We start from the raw sequence: 20,970 nt of genomic DNA, 5'->3' as shown, positions 1-20,970 counted from the left end.
TATTTATTTAAAACATAGATTTTTCATCAGGCTATACTGTACATTCCTAATGAATATAAACAATTTACAAAGCGTACTGAGTTTCTATCTGACTTCTTGATGGAATACATATTTGAAAGGCAAAGAGCTCACACACACAGGCTCATTCTCTCTCTCTCTCCCCTCTGCCCCTTCTCATTCTTCCCTTCCCTCCCCTCTTATAACCCTCCCCCGTGCTCCCTATGTATATGTATCAGTCTGTCTGGTGACTAAGTCTTCGCTGCTGTATTTTATTTTGAATTGTTTTCTTGAGGAAGTCTCAAAAATAGAAGCCAAAAGATAGAATCAAAGGTATGATCACAGTTGTAACCCTCCCAATATTGATAAATTCTTCTAATTTATACTAGCAGCAATGTGTGAGTTCATAAACATCCCTACAGACTCACTAAAAATCAGATTTATGCTTTTTAGTGATTTAATAATTTAGTAGATGGACAGCAGTACACACCCTGGTTTTAATTTACATTTCTATAATATTACTAAGTTGAACATTTTTCCTTTCAAAATTACTTTTCGTGTTTTCATTTATACCAGCATTTGTTTTCATTCTCTGAATATCTCTCCTTTGAATATTACTCTTAAACATTTTCATTAATTGTCTAAATGACATCAGTATCAATTTTCTAGTCACTAAATGGATCAATAGTTCATCAAACTATTATATTTATTGAGATGCTAAATACAGAGAAATCCAAAAAATGTCACATCTAAGCCCCATTGCTTTTGTCTCTTTTTATATATTTGAAATATATATTTATTTATATACACCTATTTAATTACATTCAATCTCTTTTATATACTAAATGTCATCCTGTCATTGAATCTAAAGAGCTATAGGGAAAGTTTATCTTCCTCTGTATTCTTACCTCAATTTTGCAAGAATGTGTTTTAAATAATTCATGTTCCCATTATATGCTCACCTAATTTTCACATAATAAACACTATTTAACATTTATGAAAGCTCTAATTAAACATTGTCTTTTCTTCAACATGAGTAGTATTATTGTAACTTAGAGGATGAGTAAACATTTTGGTGACTCTTAAGGTTGAAATGAATCAGTCTGAAATTGCTTTCAAATCAGAGTTCTTTTCTACTGTAAAATTGTAGCAAAATTGACCAACTAAGAAATAATGATAAATACAACGATGTGCAATATTCCCCAATTCCAGATATTAAAACAATCATGTAAGACTTAGAATGCAAAATGTTCTGGAATGCTCATCATTACAAATTTTTTGGACATTTTTATGCCCAAAAATATAAGAAATAGTCCGTGGACTATGCATTTTAGTTATAATTCAACTTTCAATGTGTTTAAGCAGTGCAGTTGACTGCCTATTGGTAGACAGGCAAAAAGGACAAAGTTTACAAAGGAAGGTAAGCAAAATAAACATAATTTACTAAGATCACTTTAAATGTATCAGCTGGTCATATTAATATATGTATTTCTTCTTTAGTTATAAATGCTATACTCTTCTTTCATCTATTGATATATAAATAACCGTGATACACATATTTGTAATACTCTTCTAAACAAGCAAATGATTTATCTCACTAAATGACATCTCCCATTGGATTACATGGTACATTGTGTTGGCATGAATTAGTTTGTTAGGTAAATAACCTTAAATATGAAATAGCAATCAACAAGTATGCATAAAAATTATGTAAATATGCATGATGCAGTTTCCTGAATTGAGTGATTCTAGTTTCTCTATCTTATTTTGTCTATCTTAAGTTAACCTCCCTAACTCTGGAATTTGGAAATTAGTATGAATGTTTAATCATAACAATATCAAAATTTCAAAATTATCACTTTATTGATTCTTTTTTGTTTCTGGTGGAAGATGCAAAACTTGTCTATTAACATTTTTGATGTAGAGCTAAAAATTCCTATAGTTCCTGAAATAGGAAAATTGATTGTTTTGAAGAAATGTCTGGATTAATGACATTAAGTTGGTAGTCATCAGTCTATAAATCATCTTTAATGTCATGAGACTGAATGAGATCCCCAACAATAACTGCAAATAGATAAGCAGACTAAGTGCTCATCTTTCAGGGATTCCAAAATTAAAACGTCTGAAAAATGTGGAGGAACAAGTGAGTCACAGGCCTCTAGGAAGATACATGTCTCTAATGCTCTGGATAGGTCAAGTAAGATGAGGGCCAAACACTAACCCACTGATATAGTAACTTAAAGGTCACTGTTGAACCTGACCAGAGTTCTAGGGGAATGGTGAGGACAAGAGTCTGATTTAAGTAAGTTTAGGAGTTAATTAAAGGAGAATTAGAGACAACAAGTGTAGACATGTTGAGTTGCACTGCAAAGGGAAATGAAGAATGGCACAGAAGCTAGAAGGGCAAGGGAGGTTAACAGGTGTAAGAGTTTTTGTTATTTGTTTTTTAAGACAAATGAAAATTTATAACAATTAATTCTTTATAAAGTTCCTAGATAACATACAACCTTAATCCAATTTAGAGCTCTAATGAGGAAGGCCATTAAGAAATGATGACTAAGGCTAAATGGAAGAAAGTATTGTTACCTAGAAAACTCTGGACCCTCCATTAGACCAGACCTACGATAAAAGGGAATTTACAGGCACCCTAACTACATATCAAAAGCAAACCTTTTCTAAATGATAACTGGGGTAAAGGGAAATAGCCTGAGGGACTACTTCAAGAACAGGTGAAAATGCAAAGCCGTATCAGATGGTCTTTTAGGAGGCTATCAGTATGCCTTGTAAACAAATTGTTTGTAAGCGATGGATTAAAATCTCTTTGGTAATAATTGATCAAATGCAGTAAGTTTACATCAATAAAACAGAGCAATAGTAATTGTGTTATTATCTGTCACTGGTTCAATTTGATGTTTAAAATGTACTGTTAGGAATTGTTTAAATATCTGTCTGAAGTATCAGAATTGTACTGTTACAGCATATGAAACATGTAAATATCATCTGATCCTGCTCTAACCAGACCCTTACACCAAACCATCACTGAGTGACAAGGTTTTCCAGAACACCCTAAAACTTTTATCAAAGGGGGCTGATCATAACAGGTAATTAATTCAAACTACCCAAGGGTGCCACAATCAGTTGGTGCAGACCCTTCGTCCTCTTGGGCCCAGGGAACCTCGAAGCATCTGCACTGCTACAGACACACACACCACCACAGGAGCTGCTATTGGCCTTAGCTTTCCTGTCCCTCCACCCCAACCTGCCCAGCTACCATGACTTACAAGTGGTGCCCATAAAGTGGAACAGATTGCAAATGGACTACCATTTATATTGCATTTCTTTTTCTAGATGAACATGATTTTGAGGTAATCAGTGGTTAATACCAACATCCTGGTGAAATACAGACACAAAACCTCCCACTATAACTTAAGCTAGACCCAACCCATATATACCAGTAATTCAATCAGCTACAACTGTAATTAACAGAACTCAATGCCATATAAATCTCACTACATAGTGAAACTTAAGGCATTCCAGAAACCATCTTGAAGATGTATGTATATTTAAATATAAAGGATTGGCCTCAGAATATTTCTAAGTTGTGAAGATGTCAACAGAAATTTTAACAATTAAAATGGACAAATATCAGCTTTTCTCTTTGGGAAAATTTTATGTTTTTGCAGACATGTCTGAAATGAAAATTTGCCCCTATATTTTTTTCTTTGAGAATTGCACTTTTCTGACAGCAATATGCAGTTCCACGCAGTTCCACCCACTTCCCACTGCTTTTCAGACTCATGTGGCAGAAGCGCCACCAAAATACACATACATATTCATAAGCTGTCTGAAGCATTAATTCCACACATGGCAATGTATACTTGCATCTGTGGTTGGAGCTTCTAATTTGCAAAAGCAAATATAATGTGTCTAAAAATCTTGATGAGTGAGCCTTTCAAATTCAAGCCCAGAACATTAAGGATCCATGTATACATAATTTCAAGCAGCAATAGGCTAAAGTCTTCTGACTACCTAATATAATTCTCTCCAAGTCAGTGTCACTGTATGAATATGATTATTGCCCATGTTAATTTCTCTAATTTACTTCTTACATCTATTTCAGGTTATAAATATTCATAATTGTAGTCCTCTGGTAGTAGCCCCCCACCACTAGTCTACACTAAATTGTACTTGCTATAATATAAATCTATTTTCTCCCATTCTAATTTATGAAATGGCTGAGAAAAATGGCTTGCAATATCTTTTCAGAATAAAAATATAACCCAACCTTTTTGATTCAGTGTACAATGAGCTATTGGAGGAAATCTTGATTCACAAAAAAATTCAATAATCTTCCACATCACTGATTCTTTTTCTTTTCTTTTCTTTTAAATAATAATCTCATCAGTAGTTGAGCTGTTCTACCCCCTCTGTCCTTGAGTTCTAATTTTGCTGCAGGAGCGTAAAAGAGCACATCTCACTTTTACTCCTCTTTCTTGGGTGGGAGTACCTCCACGATTTGGCAGCTGCTTAAGTCAAGAAAATCCCTGCTTTGCTAATTCAGAATTCTTAAGCAAAGAAATTTGCACATACTAAGTGTTGGACAAATAAAGAATTAAAGGATTGGCATCAACCTAAAAGTATTAAAATAGTATGCAAGAATCAAAGTTGTAGACTTGCTAATTTCTTGGCAAATTTCAATATGACAAAAGTCATTAAAAGGTGAAAACCTCAATTAAACAAGTAATTGTTTTAACATGGTTAAACAAGTGATATTTTAATGAACTGACTCTGTAAATCTTGGTGAAAGAAAACAAATTGCTTCCCTACTAATATTTTGGAAAAGATAACAAATTACTTTGCTTGAATTTCGATTTTTTGTTTATTTGCGCTGATTTTATTAATCATTCCAGTGGTTCAAAACAGACACCTGAAATTGCTCCGGGATTCCTAAAGAAAGCATACTGCCATTGTTAAAGTTTTGTTATTTATAGCACAGATTTTCTTCTAAAAGGCTGCAATAGCAAGGATTAAAAATGTTTATTAAATGATCTTGCAAATGAACATAAAATCTTCAGAAGCCAAACACTGTCCTTCGGCAGCACTGCATTCTCTTACAGAGTGTCTTTAGGGGAGCTATTTAACTACAAATAGTTTCATCTCCCAGGAAGACCCAAACTGCTTATGTAGATCTGATCCTCATTATTTGCCAATTCCTCATTTGCAAATTCATCTACTTGCTAAAATGTATTTATGACACCAAAATAAATACTGCAGTGCTTTTGGGGTCACTTGCAGACATGCACGGAGTGGCAAGAAAATGACTGCCCAATGTACACATTCCCAGCTTACACTGCCTTCTTGTTTCAGTTCTCAATACTCTCAACAGTGTTCTTTTCATGGTCTATTTAATGCCACATTTTTTGCATTTTGTGCTTCTTCTTGGTGATCATGCTGCTCAAAAGGAGCCCCAAGCATAGTGCTGAAGTGCCGTCTAGTGTTCCTAAGTGCAAGAAGGCTGTTATGTGTCTCACAGAGAAAATACATGTGTTAGATAAACTCAGTTCAGGCATGAGTTTGACCGCTATTGACCATAAGTAGATTAAATAAGGTGTCTTTAAAACAGAAACACATGAGATTATGTATAGGTCGTTCAGAAAAATGTGACAAGAGACTCACAGGAAGTAACCCACCCTGTATTTCTCCCAGGAGAAATGGTTCAGTATTTGCTAACTAAGATGATGTGACAGAACAGAACTTCCACAAATAATAAGCATCAACTGTATATCTCCAATCAACTTGGCTGTGATATCCCATTCCAAAGAGAGTCCGCACTGGTTGCGTAGAGGCGTGCTTGCATTTGTTTAACACTCTGTTCCTCCCTGTGTCCACTTCTACTTCATTAAAACCTGTGTTCTAGACCCTGGGGTTTTATTGGTGGGTTAACTCTGATTTGCAATTGACAAAAAAACTTTTATGGATTCACCACAATAACTTTGGGCCTAATAAAGAAATTTTCGACTGAAATCCAAATTCCTAAAATCACTACTCTGCTTTTCAGTGTCTTCATATTCGGTAAGTCCACATGCAGGAAAATATTTGACTTGCTTTACCTTATGAAACCTAAAAGTAAAATTGTGAACACTACAGACTCTACACATAGACATGCTAATGTCAAATCACAGGGAAAAAAATGTGTGTTTTCTGTTATTTGAATTTTTTGAAATGAGTATCTTCAACAATTTTATAAATCTTTCCCCGGACAGCTATAATGTGACCAACTTTAGGTTGTGACATCCCTCTATTTTTTCAATCACCTTGAAAAACAGTCCAGTCCTTCATCCCTTTCCTTCTAGCTCCATACTTGGTCCCTTCATGATAAGACCCCTGGCACCAATCCTCCCTATTTAAAATAAAATTACTATATGGTATATACATTTTAAACTTTAAAACACTTTTGAGACTTTAAAGTAATGCAATAAAAATGCTAGTGTAATATTTTGTCTATTTAACTGTCAGAACCTGTATCAGCCCATTAGTCAAGGTTCTCCAGAGAAAGGGGACCCAAGTGTGTGTGTGTGTGTGTGTGTGTGTGTGTGTGTGTGTGTAAATGTCTCATGCCATTGTAGAGACTGGAAAATCCAAAATCTAAGGGCAGGCAAGCTAGCTAGAAACTCAGGCAGGAGCTGGTACTGCAGTCTTGAGGCAAAACTTCTTTTCAGTTTTTGTTCTTGAGGTCTTCAACTGATTGATGAGGCCCCCCCACATTATCAAGGCTAATGACTCTACTTAAAGCTTACTGAATGTGGATGTTAACCATACCTACAAAAAACCTTCACAGCAACACACAGATAAGTGTTTAATCAAGAACTGGCCTCCACAGCCTGGCTAAGTTGACACGTGTAGCTAGCCATCACAGTACCTTAAACGATAAAGTTGCCTCCAATGAACATGAATAAGCAGTAGGGAAAAAGAACCACTTGAGGCAATCGCCTTCATCTTAAATCCCAGCTGTTTCATTAACAGTGTGGTTTTAAGAAAGTCATTTTTTCTTTCTGAACCTCAGTATGCTTATTAAAAAACAAAACAAAACAAAAAACAAGTGGGGAGTATTAACACTTAGGTTTTGGTGGTCTTATATGAATTACACGAAGAGCTTAAGGCAATCAATGAGTGGCAGTAACTATGCTATTAGGGTCTACGTCTTTTTTTTTTTTTTTTTTTTTTAGATGGAGTTTCGCTCTTGTTGCCCAGGCTGGAGTGCAATGGCACGATCTCGGCTCATCGCAACCTCCGCCTCCCAGGTTCAAGCGATTCTCCTGCCTCAGCATCCCCAGTAGCTGGGATTACAGGCATGCGCCAACACACCCGGCTAATTTTGTATTTTTAGTAGAGACGGGGTTTCTCCATGTTGGGCAGGCTGGTCTCAAACTCCTGACCTCAGGTGATCCACCCGCCTCGGCCTCCCAAAGTGCTGGGATTACAGGCATGAGCCACCACGCCCGGCCTGGGTCTACATCTTGTATACCTGTAATCTCAGACATTAATACATTCCTGGCAAATAGTATATGTTTCATAAATGTCTGTGAAAGGAAGGAAGAAAGGAGTGAAGGAAGAAAGGAAGGGAGAGAGGGTGGGAAAGAGGGAAGGAGAGAATGAATAAATAAATGAAGAAATGAATGTAAAGCTACATTTCTGAAAAAAAAAGATGTGACTCTACTTGAGACTACAGAAAAAACAAACAAGAATAAGTAATAGTCCCAGCTTTTAAGAAATTTAGACCTGACTAGTAAATAAGGCCAGTTTGCCAATAACCATAATACAAATAGATTAAGAAAGGAAGAAGACAATACATCTAATGCACAAGGCAATTTAATAATTCTTGTGTAAGTTCAGATAAAAAGCACATTCTGAGACTATAAAGGTTCAAAAGCAAACACATGATGTATGAGAACAGCCATCCAAAGATTTTTGCACCACAGTAGATGGATTAGATAGATCTAAATGTGGTTTTCTAGACCTGGATTACTTTACAAGTTAATTGACAAGGATAGGAAGTTGCTAAATTTAAAACAAGGTAACAAAGTGACATCTTTAGAATGATACTATCAGAATGGAAGATGTAAAGGAGAACTGTAATTCAGTCAGTTGGAGCAACAGATAAAAGATTGGAACCTGAGGAATCCACCAGTGTTTACATCAAATTATCCAAGGAAAAGAATCTTATCAGGTGACTCAATAAGATTTTCCCATAACCTGGATGGAATATCCTTCAAGACCAACCAATTCCTTATGTTTCAATTCTGAGCCAATTGAGCAACTTTCCAGTTTCTGAATCTGCTTTGCAGACATCTTGTTGCAGAAAGGCAATATCCAAGAAAAGCACATCACTCACTCTAAGTTAGTATACAGGCACTCCAGTCCATAAAAACATTTTGTGAGGCTTACTAGCCTGGATTTATCTTCTAGGAACTATAGCAACTCTGGTTTTATTTTAAAAATGAAGTTTCTGGAACTTAAAATCTGAGAACCAGAAACTGCATTTCAATGAGCCGGACATGAGACAGGCCAGGTCAAAGGCCATGCAAGACTATCCTCTATATATCCCTCCCAAATGGTAGTATTTGGGTCATACCTGAGGGTTCAGGGCTGAAAGGACCCAGAGGCTTAAGGAAAAGGATGAAGGATAAGAAGTATTTCAGTGGGCAGAAATTATGAGTAGACGATTCCAGATGGAGGGAAAAACAGAGCTAAGGTCCAAATATTGTGAAATACAATGTACATATGGACTAGAATAAACGGTCTCATTTTGATGGCACACAAGGTTCATACTTAGGAAGGTCTAGCAAGAATATTTTAAGGTAAACTATGACCATTTTGGGGAATTTTAATTGACCAGATTGGGGAACGATTTTTTTGTTTACTGACAATGAGAAGTCACCAAGTTTTAATTTTTTTATCTAGTTAATATCAAAATTGTAACTCTATATTAGCATACTCAACTTGTTAAAAACATAGTTGGTAACTCTGAAGGAGTAAATGACCCATGAATTGCCAACAGTTTAAGTAGGAGGTAAAAATAATCCAAGCTGGAAACACAGCTGTTCTAATAAAAACAGAGGATAAGAACTTGAGACTCTAAGAAAAGGATAATTATCGGGATTCACTGAGCATCCCATTGCATGTGAAAGATGAGGGATGTGGAAAGGTTTACCCATACTCCAAGGCTAGTAATTAGGGGTAAAATAATGATCTTTTGTTTTTCAATTATTTATATGCTGTTCTATAACTTTTGAACATCATTTTATATTAATGCTTAGACTGACTTAATATCACCATTTAACATCTGCAACTGGGTTCATTTAAAGCCAAATTCAAAATGCCTAAACCCAATCTCTTTATCTTTCTTGCGTAAGCAGTGAGCTGAAGATTTTCCAAATGTTTCAACCACCCATAAAAACAAACGTATGCGGCCGGGTGCAGTGGCTCACACCTGTAATCCCAGCACTTTGGGAGGCCGAGGGGGGCGGATCACCTGAGGTCAGGAGTTTGAAACCAGCCTGGCCAACATGGCAAAACCCCATCTCTACTAAAAATACAAAAATTAGCCGGGCATAGTGGTTGGCGCCTGTAATCCCAGCTACTGGGGAGGCTGAGGCAGGAGAATTGCTTGAACTCAGAAGGCGAAGGTTGCAGTGAGCCGAGATCAGGCCATTGTACTCCAGTATGGGCAACAAGAGCGAAACTAAAAAAAAAAAAAAAAAGTATGCAAAAGGCAAGAGAACAATCTAACAACAACATTGTTATACAAGATTCACAAGAGTAAACTGTTCAAAAAGCAATGTTCTCCAGCTAGTAAATCTAGCACTTTTAGTCCTTTCTTGAGAGCTGACACTGATACCAAGAATCATAACAGCTGCCTGACTTTTCTTAATGCTGTCTAACCCACAAACATTTCCAATGTCTCCTTTTTCCAGAACCTTGTCTCAACAAAGCAGTATTTAGAAAACAGGAGCATTAGACTCTCAACAAGTAATTCACCAGTAGTACAAGAAGCCCAAATATGCCTCCTTGTGCTACTTTACCCATACACAATCCAACTAAAAAAAAAAAAAAAAAATGCATCCTAATGTTTAAAATAGAGTTACCACAGTAACAAAGTGAACAGTTAAAAAGCAATGAACTTAATCAATGCAAGTCATTGTTAGAAAGATTATCCCCCGAGACAAACCTCTCAGTGCTAAGATTATTGCTATTTATCTGAAGTATTTTCTGAAAAGCTAAGAATGATTGACTGAGGGCTTCAGATCAATGAGGTGTTTTTTTTTCCTTTCAGTGAGCTAAAACTCCCAGTAGACCTAAGCCGTACTTTTAATCATGACATTAATCGATAACAATTACACCCAAGAGAATGCCAACATAGGTTTTCCAGGAAATCTCATAGGGCTTAAAGTGCTAAATTGTAGAAATAGTCAATATTGTGTGTTATTAAAATAGAATTCAGGTTGGTTTCTTCCTATTTCCCTAGAGCAGAATTATGGTGCTCTAGACCTAGAAATGTTGGTATAGTGCTTCTCAAATTTTAATAGCCTTAAGAATAACATGGATATCTTGTTAGACTATAGATTATCATTCAGTTGGTCTGCAGTGTGTCCTCTGATCTGCATTTCTACAACCTCCTGGGTATTGACCATGCTGCTATTAATAGTAAGCAGGTGACACCTGCAGTAGCAAGATGTTGAACTCCATTAGATTGGTCGGGGGAAGAAGCAAAAATCACACCCATTGGCTGAGGGATACTAAGAGGTATTTGACCATAACAGAGAGATTTTTACTTCTAGATATTCCAACTCAAGCTGTCCTCCTTGCAAAATAACAGAGAAAAAGGCAACACTTAACTTACTTCAAAGAGCAGCATTTTCTAAATGCATTACAAAAAAAGAAAATTAATTATCTGGGATATCAATAGGTGTTGCCAGAAAAATAGAATGCTAATAGAAGGCTGAATGAATGGTCATACAACTGAGCTAAATGAAATTAAGTAATAACAATGGCTAACAGTTGTTGAGCACTTACTACATGCCACGAATCGTTCTAAATCCACAATGTAGAGTAACTCCTTTAATCTTCACAGCATCTCTGTGAGGTGGGAACTAGAGTATTGGATTTTTCAGATGTGGAAAGGTAGGCAAGGAGAGCTTAAAAAACTTGTCCAAGTTCACAGTGCTAGTGAGCTGATGGGTGGTAGAGCCAAGAGCCAGGATTCAACCCTTGGCAGGCTGCCTCCAGAGCATGGGCTCTGCTCTCTAGAACACGATCACTTTTCATTATTAACAGAAAGTGTGAGTCATCACAAGGTGATGTAAGTACTTGTAAGTTGCCAATGAAGGGGAATATGCAATGAGGAGGAGAGAAGAAAACTTAAGTTATGGCAAGATAAGAGCATGAGAACAAGCCAGAGAAGGGAAAAATGAGAAAGTGGAAGTAATTGTTAGTGAAATAATAAATACAGAAGAGTGTACTGTGTAGTGGAGACATCACCCACCCAGACACAGATGCACTAAATAGATCAATCTGCTTAGCAAATAAATGCCCAGGAGAGGAAAGCAAGGCAAGAAGCGGATCTCATCAACCACTGGAGGACACAAACAGTTTACTTACACCAAATATACTGAAAAGATCTCAATAACAAGAGCCATGATTATTCCTACGTTAAATATGCAATTTACAGATTAACTGGGCCCATTGCTGGGTCTCTCTCTTCTTCCTACAGGATGGATTGGACATTTTGCTTCTAACTAGCAACTTTGTGAAAGTGAGTAAGGACAATTCAGTTTATTTTGATCTCATTCTGAGATTAGGCAATAGGCTTGGGAGAAGGAGGGTATGCTGTGAAACTGATTAAAATACAATCTTACAAATCCTAGATTTCAATGAACCCTCTCTGCCTGGCCTTCAGGTTGCAGGAAAAAAAAAATACAACAAGTAGATCCAATCTGAAATATGTAGTCTGAATCAGAAAACAGCCAGCGCATTATGCAGATTACATTACAGGTCAGGCAGAACAATAAAGTAGTTGTTTGGTTAGATGAGCATTAGAAAATGGTTCGACTGTTCAGGTAAGTATTAAAACAAAAAACTAACCTTGCAAACTCCTAAAGTATGCAGAGATTCCTGGAATATTCTACTGAAAACTTAAAGAAAAGAAAAAGCTTCACTGGAGACAAAGTACTGCCTGTAAGCATCCTGAAGGCATCAGGTTTGTAAATGTATTTACAGGCACCAAAACAGACATACTTTTGCAACTGAAACAAGAGAGGTCCTTTGGTCTCAAAGATTGAAATGTTATAAAAACATGCCAGGAATACATTGAACATGTTGTGGATTCAGTTCAGATCACAACAATAAAACCAACAAAACCAATAAAACCATATTGTCGCAATATGGCAAGTCACACAAATTTTCAGGTTTCTCAATGCATATAAAAGCTATGCTTACACTACACTGTAGTCAATTAAGTCTGCAATAGCATTATGTCTTTAAAAAATGCACATGCCTTAATGAAAAAAAAAACTTTATTGCTAAAAAATGCTGACAATCGTCTCCAGTGGTCTCTTGACAGGGGATGATTTCAGGGTGAAACTGTTCCACCTCAGATCATCAGGCTCTTATGAGAATCTGATGCCGCTGATCTGACAGAAGGCAAGAAAGCAGAGCTCAGACGGTAATGCTCACTGGCTCACTGCTCAACTCCTATTGTGTCTATGGTTTGAGGTTTGGGGATTCTTGATCTAAGCCTTCAGGGAGTCCTAATCTCTTTGCCAGTGGAGAATCTAGTCTCAATATTGATGGCTGCTGATTGATCACAGTGGTGATTGCTGAAGGCTGAGGTGGCTGTAGCAATTTCCTTTTTTTTTTTTTTTTTAAATTGAGACAGGGTCGCACTCCACGGCCCAGGCTGGAGTGCAGTGGCAATTTCTTGGCTCACTGCAACCTCTGCCTCCCAGGCTCAAGTGATCCTCCCACCTCAGCATCCCAAGTAGCTGGGACTACCGGTGTGTGCCACCATGCCTGGCTAATTTTTGTATTTTTTTTCTAGAGATGAGGTTTCGCCATGTTATCCAGGCTGGTCTCACACTTCTTGAGCTCAAGTGATCCACCGCCTCAGCCTTCCAAAGTGCTGGGATTACAGACATAAGCCACCATACCAGGCCAATTTCTTTTCTTTTCTTTTTTTTCTTTTCCTTTTTTTTTTTTTTTTTGAGACAGAGTCTTGCTCTATCTCCCAGGCTGGAATGCTGTGGCATGATCTCGGCTCACTGAAACCTCCACCTCCTAGGTTCAAGCAATTCTCATGCCTTAGCCTCCCGAGTAGCTGGGATTACAGGTGTGTGCCACCAAGACTGGCTAATTTTTGTATTTCTAGTATAGACGGGATTTCACCATGTCGGCCAGGCTGATCTCGAATTCCTAGCCTCAAGTGATTCGCCTGCCTTGGCCTCCCAACCTGCTAGAGTTGCAGGAGTGAGCCACCGTGCCTCACAGCCAATTTCTTAACATAAGACAACAATGATGTTTGCTGCATCGATTGACTCTTCATGAAAGATTTCTCTGTAGCATGTGATGCTGTTTGATGGCATTTTACCCACAGTAGAATGTCTTTCAAAATTGGAGTCAATCCTCTCAAATCCTGCCACTGCTTTATTAACTAAGTTTATGTAAAACCCTAAATCCTTTGTTGTCATTTAAATAACGTTAACGGAATCTTCACCAGGAGTAGATTCTAGATTCTATCAAAAGAAATGACTTTATTTGTTCATCCATAAGAAGCCACTAGTCATCCATTCAAGTTTAATCATTAGATTGCAGCAATTCGGTCCTACTTTCAGGCTCTACTTTTTTTTTTTTTTTTTTTTTTTTTTGAGATGGGAGTTTTGCTCTTGTCGCCCAGGTTGGAGTACAATAGTGTTGTCTCAGCTCACTACAACCTCTGCCTCCTGGGTTCAAGCAATTCTCCTGCATCAGCTTCCCAAGTAGCTGGGATTACAGGCACCTGCCACCACACTCAGCTAATTTTTGTATTTTTAGTAGAGATGGAGTTTCACCATATTGGCCAGGCTGATCTCGAACTCCTGACCTCAGGCAATCTGCCCATCTTGGCCTCCCAAAGTGCTGGAATTATAGGCATGAACCACCTTCAGGTTCTACTTCTAATTCTAGTTCTCTTGATAGTTTAACCACATCTGCAGTTATCTCCTCTACTGAAGTCCTGAACCCATCAAAGTCATCCATAAGTGTTGGAATCAACTTCTTCCAAACTCCTCTTAATGTTACGGTTTTTACCACCTCTGATGAATCATGAAGATTCTTAATGGCATTTAGAATGGTGATTCCTATCCAAAATGTTTTCAATTTACTTTGCCCAGATCTATCAGAGAAATCACTATATCAATGGCAGCTGTAGCCTTGTGACATATATTTCTTAAACAATAACACTTGAAAGTTGAAATTACTCTCTGATCCATGGGCTGCAGAATGGAGTTACATTAGCAGCTATGAAAACATTTAACTCCTTGTCCATCTCCACCAGAGCTCTTGGGTGACCAGGTGCATTGTCAACGAAAAACAATATTTTGAAAGGAATCTTTTTTATCTGAATGGTAAGTCTTAACCGTGGCTTAAAACATTCAGAAACCATGCTGCAAACAGATGTGCTGTCACACAGGTTTTATTCCATTTATGGAGCACAGACAGAATAGATTTAGCATAAATCTTAAAGGCCCCAGGATTTTCAGAATGGTCAATGAGCACTGGCTTCAACTTAAAGTTACCAGCTGCTTTAGCCCCTAACAAGGGAGTCAGCCTCTGCTTGGAGGCTTTGAAGCCAGGCATTCTCCTCTCTAGCTGTGAAAGTCCTAGATGCTTCTTCTTCCGATAGAAGGATGTTTTGTCTTCATTGAAAATCTGTTATTTAGTGAAGCCACCTTCATCAATGATCTCAGCTAGATCTTCTGGATAACTTGCTGATGCTTCTACATCAGCACTTGCTGCTTCACCTTGCACTTTTATGTTATGGTGATGGCTTCTTTCTTTAAACCTTATGAAACAAACTCTGTTAGCTTTCAACTTTTCTTCTGTAGCTTCCTCACCTCTCTCAGCATTCACAGAATTGAAGAGAGTTAGGACCTTACTCTGGATTAGGATTTGGCTTAAGGCTATGTTGTGGCTTCTTTGATCTTCTATCCAGACCACTAAAACTTTCTCCCTATCAGTACTAAGGCTGTTTTGTTTTCTTATCATTTGTGTGTTCACTGGAGTAGCACTTTTAATTTCCTTCAATAACTTTTCCTTGGCACTCACAATTTGGCTAAGTGTTTGGCACAAGAGGCCACACCTTACTAAGCTTAATCATTTATAGTTTTTGATTTACAATGAAAGACATGTGACTCCTCCTTTCACTTGACACTTAGAAGTCATTGTAGAGTTATTAATTGGCTTAATTTCAATACTGTTGTTTATCAGGGAATAGAGAGGCCTAAAGAGAACGAGGGAGATGAGGGAATAGCTGGTGGATGAACCAGTCAGAGCACACACACTTAAGTTCGCTGTCTTATATGGGCACAATTTTTGGTATATCAAAACAATTACAATAGTAATTACAAAAGTCACTCATCACAGATCACCATAAAAATATAATAAAAGTTTGAAAAATTGTGATAATTACCAAAACATGACACAGAAACTTGAAGTGAACATGTGCTATTGGAAAAATGGCAACAATAGACATGCTTGATGCAATGTTGCCACAAACCTTGAATTGTAAAAAAAATGCACAATCTGCAAAGCACAATCAAGTGAACAGCAATATAAAGACGTGTGCGTGTATGTATTCTTCGCTGTCACCTCAGCACCTCTAATGTCAGGTTCCAAGGTAAAGCAATCTAATTTTCTTATGCTAATACTTCAATCTACATTTACAAACTTTTCAAATATTTTATCTAAATGTTTTCTATCAGCATGCTCCTTTTTATAAGAATCTTTCATTGTTCCAAGACACAAATCATATCCCTTTGAATTCCAGATGAAAACATTTTAGGCCTATTTAGGATTTATTTCAATAGATATGTATACACATGTAAAGCAGTTTCAATGTTATTTAAAAATACACTTCATTGGTCTTATTGTGGTGACATTAGCTTGGCACTTAAGAAAATGCTTCCAGGTGGCAGGCACCTGCTCTGGCTTTAAAATGCCAACCTCAAAACCTATAGTCAGGCACCAAAATGGGGAAGTGCAACAAACTATGTATTTCAGCACCTAGTAGTTTTGGCAGCTCATTTGGAACTGGTTATTGCCAGCTGGGCACTTTGCCATTTCCTTGAGGCAAAATTAAAGTGGAAGATGCAAGGGTTTTATTGTAATTTTCCACCACATATTTATATCATTATGGGTTTTGTGCTGCTCTAGTCTCCACACTGTCTCACTGAATATCTTCTTATTATGTCACTGAGATTTGAAGCAAATATAGGATGATGCAGTGAAAACAAGTGGGCACTGTGTATAGTAAATGATTGCTGAAGATAACACTATGCTTATAAGAATGGGCTACATAATTTGCAGGGCCCCTTGTTCATAAAGCAGAGGAAAAGTGCCATTAAAGGTACTAAAATATCAAGTGTTTTCCTTTCTTCCGCAGCTTCCCCTCAACCTGCCATGGTGTTATTTGCTACTTGACATCCTTCAGGCACAGGGATATCTGCACAATAAATGCAGACCTTCCAGGGTTCTACCCCCACATGCGCACCCACAGCTCACACAAACTGCCCACTGGCTAGCGGCTGAGGTCTCTCTCCTTCCAGCTGCCAGAGCAATGCTCTGTGCACCACCTAGGAGAGGTGAGCTGGACATCTCCCTTCCCACACACAACTCTACTGCTCGAGCCCACAAGCAGAAGGATGACCCCCAGAAGCACTACAGTCCCTACATAAGGATGCATTAAGCATCTAGTTCAGGAGTGAGAGGTTTGCCCCACTGAGGCACCACAGTGGCACTCCTAGAAGGGGCAGCCACATCTATGCCCTGTTCTAAGACCTGTGGGGCTCTTGCGTCAGACCCTGACCCTCTCTGCCAGGGGCTGAGGACAGCAGCAGTTGTTGCACAGGAGCAGGGAAGAAGAGGCCAGGTTGGGCTTGGGGTCCTTAGTGGTGGGGAAGCCAGAAGTGGACAACAGCACAAGTGGTCACCTGAACCAAGACTTCAAGTCTTGGGAATGTTCCATTATCCCACCAGACTTCACTTATAAAACAAATACAAATATAAAATCAAGGATTTCAAGACAGTAAATTCAGAGCATAACACCCCAAACAATTGCTCTCATCACTGAGTAATGAAGCCAGTCCTGATGCATAAGAAACCCCAGGCCTCTGCCCACTTCTTTAGCACATGTACTAAAATTGGACAATAGTGAGATTAGCATCATACCTACACAAGGATGACATACAAATTTGTTATGTGTTTCATATTTTTATTTCATATAACTAAATACACATACACATACACATACACACACACACACACACACACACCCAAACCCAAAGAGAACACATAAAACTTGGGAAATCTGGATTGTGTGCCCATATCGATATCTTAGCTATGATACTAAACTAGAGTTTTGCAAAATGTCATTGAGAAAAAACATGCAGAGTTACAAGGGATATCTTTGTATTATGTCTTACAACTCCATATTATAATTATCACCGCTAAAAAAAAGACCCAAGCCCTATTAAAAGGACACATACAACATACAGGAAATCATTAGCAAAACTACCTATACCTAGATATAACTGGAACACTAAATTGAATATAATTTGACTTTAATATGTAAAAGAGCAATCCTTAAAATAACTTGCTTGAATACAAAATCTGCAAACACTATGTTCACCATGTTATTCCTCCTCTCAGGAGGAAAGCGTTCAGTTATCGTATTAGTTCGTTTTCACACTGCTATAAAGAAATACCCAGACTTGGGTAATTTACAAAGGAAAAAGCTTCTGCATGTCTAGGGAGGCCTCAGGAAACCTACAATCACGGTGGAAGGTGAAGGGGAAGCAGGCACTTCTATACAAGGAGGCAGGAGGAGAAGTGAGAGCACAGGAAAAAGTACCATGTATAAAACCATCAGATCTTGTGAGAACTCACTCACTATCAGGAGAACAGCATAGGGGAAACTGGCCCCATGATCCAATCACTTCCTTCCCTCCACACATGAGAATTACAATTCGAGATGAGATTTAGGTGGGGACACAGAGCCAAACCATATCAGTTATATTTTTTGTTAAAACATATCTAATCTAGCCAGGCATCATGGTTCACACCTGTTATCCCAGCACTTTGGGAGGCCAAGGCAGGTGGATCACCTCAGGTCAGGAGTTCTTGACCAGCTGGCCTACATGGCGAAACCCTAGTCTCTACCAAAAATACAAAAAATTGGCCAGGCATGGTGTCACATGCCTGTGATCCCAGCTACTCAGGAGGCTGAGGCAGGAGAATTGCTTGAACCTTGGAGGTGGAGGTTGCAGTGAGCTGAGATCATGCCATTGCACTCCATCCTGGGCAACAGGAGCGAAACTCTGTCTCAAAAAAACAACAACAAAAGACTTCTCTCATCTATTTAAGATAAAATGAAAATATGCATTCTAGAAACCACAAAAATATTCTGGAAACTTAAGTGTCTATGCAAAAGCATATCTTTATTTATAAAAAGAGGAGACAATTGTATGTGGGAAAGCCCAAAATCAACTTTAAAATGTTAAATTCTTGAATATGAAAACTGATCTACATACATTTACAACTGGAAGTACATATTTGATGCTGGTACAGTTACTTAAATTTTATATACAAAAGACAAAACATCTTTCCCATCAGATGGTGAAACATCACAAATATAATAGGGAAAAATCTGAATTCTTCAGGCTGACTTCCCAGAGGACCTGAGCCAGATAAGAATTTTATGCTGCTCTTTAGGACTGTGTATTGTGAGTAGATGCCCAAATGAGATTATTCTCATTATAGTTCTAGGGAGAGGGTGAGGCCAAATCTGCAGGGCCACAGAGACAGACACTACCCAAAGAGCACCTATTTCTACTTAAACTGTTAGCTGAGGTAATGGAAGAAACTTGCTTAATACCACAGGGCCTAGCACATTTGAAACACTCAATAGATATTAGCAATTAATATCAACAATGTCAGCATGCTTGCACTCTGACCTGTTAAGTGAACACTGACTCTCAATGTACATTACACATCCAATTACTATATCTACCATTTTTTGCTCTGTCAGACAATGTTCATAGCCAAGATCAACCCACCTTTTGGTTCCAGCCAGGACTTTGCAGAGACCTGAACTGTATAAACAACAAAAAAGTTAGGGATCAAATTAGTTTTGCCACTGCTACCTCTGCACCTCTGGGTAAACATTGGGCTGTTCATTAGCAAAATGGAATTTGAATTTCAAAGATGAATGAATATTCATTTACTTTGGGTAATTACATACTAAGGTATTCAAAATATATTTGTTGAATGAAAGACTGAATTAATGAATGGATATGTGCAGACTTCTCTCCAACCTGACTTTTTATTTTCTCTTTACTAGCTAAATTCCCTTGCAGCTTCATTTTAAAGTTAAAATATCAAGGTAGTAGAGAAGGAACCACAAATAAAAGAGTTATTTTGCTCACGACCTCACTTGACTGTATTGTCTGTCCCACTACATAATTAATCATTGCCAACCCCAGTCAGGTGTGGGTATGGCAACAACACTGGGTCAGCGTTTGCCAGGTGTGGCAAATTACTGCATCTTCCTCTTTCCAAGTTTCAGCCTGGAGTCTAACAAAAAGCACTTAAGAACCTCCCAAGGCAGGAGCGCAGTGCTGGCTATCAATGTCTTCTTGCTAGTGGTGCCCTAGTTCTGTTCTGACAGTCTCAAGTTCTTATGGATTCTTAGGATCCTGACTACATCAGTATACTAAGGAACTGGGCTTTTTCCCTGCCCTGTCTGGGCACCTGAAAGTTCTGAATAGCTAACCTCTTATGCCTGCATGTGCTCCAACTGCAGTCTGCACACCTGACTTTGATGCACTTTTTCAAAGGTATATGCAAAACCCTCTCCACTCAGCTTAGGCTCGGATCCCAGGCTGGCTGCTTGCCCTGTCTCCATGATTCCCTGCTGCCTCCATTGCTGGCACCGACACAAATACAGCTTTGTATCTACTCACTACAAAAACCTTGAATCTGTTCTCTTCTCTCATTGATTCCTTAGCACTCGAAACTAAGCTAATTATATTTTATGCAATTTAATTAGCTATATGCAAAATTTTTAATGACTAAGCAAAATACGGGAAAGAGCCAACTTGAGCTGTATCACCATATAAACAGTGTAAAGGATGGTTTAATATTTAAATAAGTGCCAGTCTAAAGGAAGATGACAGAATGCATGTATTAACATAGATGAACAAACCCAAAGTGTTTTGTGTTGATTCTCATTTTCTAAATTGTGTCATTAAAATCAACTGCGGCTCCAAGTGCCCTGGTTAATTCAGATCTATTTGAGAGGTTTCTCACTGACTTTAAAATGAAAAGCCTTCTTAAAAAAGTGCATCAGGCCGGGCGCAGTGGCTCACGCCTGTAATCCCAGCACTTTGGGAGGCCGAGGCGGGCGGATCAGGAGGTCAGGAGATCGAGACCATCCTGGCTAACACGGTGAAACCCCGTCTCTACTAAAAATACAAAAAAAATTAGCCGGGCGTGGTAGCGGGTGCCTGTAGTCCCAGCTACTCGGGAGGCTTAGGCAGGAGAATGGCGTGAACCCGGGAGGCGGAGCTTGCAGTGAGCCAAGATAGAGCCACTGCAGTCCAGCCTGGGCGAAAGAGCGAGACTCCGTCTCAAAAAAAAAAAAAAAAAGTGCATCAAACGACCTTA

At 38.3% G+C, this 20,970-nt stretch overlaps 1 protein-coding gene and 1 pseudogene across 6 annotated transcripts in view; one reads left to right on the top strand and one right to left on the bottom strand.

The window, feature by feature from the left end:
• Positions 1-20,970, bottom strand: part of PRKD1 (protein kinase D1) — a 355,373-nt gene that overhangs the window by 218,247 nt on the left and 116,156 nt on the right. The gene's annotated exons all lie outside the window — the stretch shown is intronic.
• LOC115930636 (uncharacterized) lies at positions 17,420-17,520 on the top strand (annotated as a pseudogene).

The sequence above is a fragment of the Gorilla gorilla genome, chromosome 15, assembly GCF_029281585.2.
Source record: "Gorilla gorilla gorilla isolate KB3781 chromosome 15, NHGRI_mGorGor1-v2.1_pri, whole genome shotgun sequence".
Lineage (NCBI taxonomy): Eukaryota > Metazoa > Chordata > Mammalia > Primates > Hominidae > Gorilla > Gorilla gorilla.
The sequence above is the reverse complement of the archived record's forward strand: the minus strand, read 5'-3'. Positions and strand labels throughout refer to the sequence as shown.